This window comes from Myotis davidii, unplaced genomic scaffold (genome assembly GCF_000327345.1).
Source record: "Myotis davidii unplaced genomic scaffold, ASM32734v1 scaffold281, whole genome shotgun sequence".
NCBI lineage: Eukaryota > Metazoa > Chordata > Mammalia > Chiroptera > Vespertilionidae > Myotis > Myotis davidii.
The window spans coordinates 5,478,669-5,483,117 of NW_006293784.1; the positions used below are offsets into that span (position 1 = coordinate 5,478,669).

The 4,449-nt window shown below is 43.2% G+C and overlaps 1 long non-coding RNA gene across 1 annotated transcript in view; it reads right to left on the minus strand.

The window, feature by feature from the left end:
* LOC107183731 overlaps window positions 1–3,561 on the minus strand; it is a 130,649-nt gene extending 127,088 nt beyond the window's left edge. Inside the window, exon 1 of the long non-coding RNA XR_001514548.1 lies at window positions 3,261–3,561. This is a non-coding gene — a long non-coding RNA (uncharacterized LOC107183731). The remainder of the gene's footprint in view (window positions 1–3,260) is intronic.
* Between the last annotated feature and the right edge of the window lie 888 nt (window positions 3,562–4,449).

The window sequence follows — 4,449 nt, forward strand, 5'->3', positions numbered from 1 at the left end:
GAGGCTGCCCGCGACCGCGCGACCCGCGGACAGAGGTGCCTGAAACTTAGCCGCGATCACAGCTCGCCCCGCTGCTGGCTCATTGAGAAACCCACAGGAAGGAGTGGGTGAATGGGGCAGGAGGGAGTCGGGGGAGTTTGCACCACGTATCTCAGGTATGAGCACTTCCCAGTGACATTGATGAAACCGCATTAGAGTTCATGGCAGCAGCCTGCTTCTCATTATTAATTGTCTTTGTGTTTGGATAAAGTATGTAATCTTCTCAACCACACCATTAAAATAGGTTGCCTTTTCAATTAAGAACTGTCGCGAGCACAGCAGTCAATTTTCCTAATGAAGATGCATTATATTTATACATCAAAAAATAATAATAATGGGAAAATCCCGGGTTTTCATCAGACGCGATTGTGGAGAAATACAAGAGACTTTCCCTAAAATGTATGGGGTCCTGTCGTGCATTAAACGCCAGGCTTTTAAATAAATTGAAATTTCTGCAGATGAAAGAAAAGCATGCGTATCAAATATGTTCAAACCCGCCTCATTCAGATTTACAAAAGCAAGTAGGATGAGTTCATGTTTTTTCAAAGACACTTAACAGATATAAGAACAACAACAAAAAGTCAGTGACTGTCTGAAATATGCCCATAAACTTTTGGGGCGATCCCTTTTAGTGTAGAGCTGATACAGTGGTGTTTGTTGAAAATGCACTATGCACTTTCAGGCGATGTGCAGCCTTTGCACAAATATCTCAGCCTGATCATTAAGGAGCAAAAATTGTCTGGCCGGCCACCTGCAATTAGTTTTTGTTTCCTTCCTTACTTTCATTCATTCTTCTTCTTTTTTAAAAAGACAAATGGAAAGGCAGTGACTCTGGTAGAACTGTTTAAAATTCTATGCATTCATGACAGGCAACTTTTCAATTGTAAAAAAAATGAATATTGCAAAATTCTGATGTTGAAGTTTTAAAAATGCTCAAAAATATCCATTCCTGAATATGTAAGTGAAAAGTTTGCATCCATGAACAAAAATGAAGTGTGTGCTATTCATTTCCTGGTCTTGGGAATTTGAGAGCTCACAGAGAAAAAGGATCTATCAAGATCTATGTTTTCTTTGTTAATAACAATTTTAAGTTACTATCTTTTGCATATGAAATACTGTTTTAGACAAACGATTTCTTTTTTCCCTCTCTCCATTCAGTGTGAAGACTCCCAGTGGAGCCACATTAAAGTGTTTGAGGAAAAAAATAAGTCAAATTCTTCTAAATAGAGTAAAGTTCCCAACAACAGCCAGGCTTTTTTTTTTTTTTTTGAAAAGCAGCATCAGGTTTTTTTTGTTTTTCATGCATGATTTTTTTTTTCAGGTTTTAGATGTTATGTCTTTTAAAAAATTGACCTCTTTTTAAAAAATAAACCAGCCCCTTAAAATGATCTGTAAAGAGTGGGAAATTAGATTTTCGATTAAAACCTTATCCCATCTCGAAGGATTACTTTATATTGATTCTTAAATATGGCTACAATTGATGGGCTCTAATTAAAAATCCAAAGGCAAAGTCTGCCGTGCCCATATGAAAGAAGCTTTTCATATACGGGAAATAAAGCTGGTAAAAGGTTACATAAGATTAGAGATTTATCCAAACTAGTTTAAAGCTTCACTGCGGTTTTCTTTTCTTCCCTTTTTCCTTTCTTACAAAACCATTCCCAGGTCTTTTTTCCCCCAGTTTTAAATGAAGTTTGCAAACAGCCAAGATATTGGACTGTAATGGTTGTTTTATATCAGCTCTGTAAGCTCGAGGCTGCTGCCTGCAGTAGAATTGATTTCAAGGAAACTTCAGGACCAGGAGATGAAAATTATATAAACTGACAGCTACCACCCTTCATCAATCCATCCACATTCCCGTCCACACCCTCCCAACACACACACACACACACACACACACACACACACACACACCCCCCTTACTGTGTGCTCCATCTCTCCAACTCACACAGGCCCTTTCTATCCCCCACCCTAACCTGGTCTGCACACACCCTTGGTCCCCACACACTCAGGGACAGACGCACAGCTTCCAGCTCCCACTCAGCTCATAACTGTCTCCCAGCCCCACATCTCGCACTTGTCACACAATCTTAATCCGTTTCATTCCGGAACAACATGGTCCTCTTTTCCTCTTTTTTTGCATTTGGAATTTGCCTCCTACTCTTTTATCCAGACGGCACAATCCCATCTTTGAAGTCATTTCTTTCCTTACCCTCTTTTCTGAAGCAACTGCAATGCAGAGAATTAGCAAGCCCAAGCTTCATTTATTTATAAGTGATCGGTTGCCGGCCCTTCCTCCCCAAATACTGCCTGTATTGCCAATCTTCCACCCTCGTTAAAAATTTAATTAGAGTTCATCTTGTCAAAGTTTTTAATAAAGACACATCTTAAAACCTAATGAAAATGATTTTTTTTCTGAGTATCGCAGCAATTCTAAGGCAAGACGTGATCCCTCTCTGTCCACTGAATTGCTGAAATGATTGAAAATTAATCTTCATATTTCTGAAGTAAGCGTTCAGGGAGTCTAACGTGCTCCTTTCCCCTGAGAGGCTGTGTTCTCACAGAATATGAGTTTTGTTCTTTTTTAAAAATTAGCCTAGAAGAACCCCTAGATCTGCTTTCTCCTCCCACTCCTCCACTCTCCCTCACACCACCACAGTTAATAAACTTGGAGGAAAGTTTGGAATATTTTAAACTGGCCTGACATGCAGGGTGGAGAAAGTAAGGCCAGCAAGCACCAGACAGGAATCTAGATTTCAAAATATGAATATCAGCCATTTTTTGGTAGCTGCATGCAAACTCTGACAAATAATTTGATTCTCTGTGTATTGGTTTTCTTCATTTAGCTTCTGAATACTTCTATCTCATATTCGTAGCAAGATAATTGTACTCGTGGTCATTAAAGCCATCCGCTTGTTAACGAAAATTATTTAAAGATACAAACAAGCTACCATAAGTCAGATTCATAGAGAAAAAAAAATTTAAAGACACAGGATACAGGGGTGGGGGGAAGTTAAACATGAGACCATACAATGACTATGTAGTTAAGTATACTGGAAGTTCAAGGACTTACTGAAAATCAAGAGTTAGACTTTTCACCCAAAGAGCCTTTTTCTCCCACCAAGCGTCTAAGATTTTCAGTACAACAACAGCCCAGACCCCTCCCTCCCCCCAAAGCCAGTGGCTTTTGTCCTGACCTAGAGCAGGGTTTGTGGGGACTGTACCTGAGCCCGGCTGTCTGCAATTTCCAAAATGACAAGAAGAGACTGGAAGATAAAGAGCATGTTCTTACAGGTGAACAGCGATTTTGCAACTTTTCCAGGAGACATCCAGGAGAAAGCTTGCTTGCTAGCAACTGCTGCAGAGTCTGGGCAGAATTCCTCTAGAAAGAAAAAGAAAGTCTTTTTTTTTTTTTCTTCCTGTCTGCCTCTCTCTGTCTCTAGGTTCTCTTTCTCCTCTGTCTCTGTCTCCCCCTCGCTCAGATCCAATCTTTTAAGAGCCTCCGCACATTGCTAAGCTAAAGGGAAATTCTCTTTGATAAAGCGGTGTTTCCAGCTTCTGGGTTTTAAAACCTAAATCTATATTCAAATCTGGCTGAAGGTGTGTTCTGGGATTTGTGAAAGCCTCTTAAAGGGGTAAATTTACCAAACCGTGACAAAATCATCACAATCTTACTTTAGACATCTGAAGTGGATGAGAATTTTAAAGAGACCCTTGTTTATTTAACACTGTCCATTTCCAATTCCTGGTGTACTGGCCCCGCATTTCCGCGAAGTTATTAGACTAGAGGGCAAAGGAGACGCGGGAGCCCTGTGCTCCCGGCCGCTGCCTGGGAAAAAGCCCTCCCACTCCCCTCGGCGCCAAAAGCTCCCCGTCCAACTGAGCCCCGAGGTTTTCAGGGGGATGCAGCTAAGCTCCCCCCCCCGCCCCCATCGAAGAAGACATCGAAAACCTCCACCTCGGCCTTGAGGGGTTTCCCACGACACTGGGCCCCAGAGCAGCGCGATCGCCCAGCCTAAAAATCTTCCCTTACTTGGTGGAGATCACAAGCGCGTGTTCTGATCTCTCGCCCCCCTCCCCGCCCCCACCGACCCCAAGGCCTCCCTCGGCCCTTCCCCTCCGCCAGACCATCAACTTTCTTTTTTCGTTCTTTGATGCTTTAAGCATCCTTGTGATCAAAATGGGGGCAACACTTCTTTCTCAGGGCAGGAAAGAGGCTCTGGCTCAAGGGACCAGGCTGGGTTTGCCCCAGAAAGCACGGTGACTCCAGCCCAGCGCGCCCCTCCAGCCCCGGGCCGGCCAGACCGCCTGCGGCATTTGTTCCCCCCTCTCCCCTCCCCCCCCAAACTAAGGCCTCCGGGGGGCAGTCCCCAGGTGTTTCAGGACCGTGGGGGCGGGAGAGATAACCAGGAG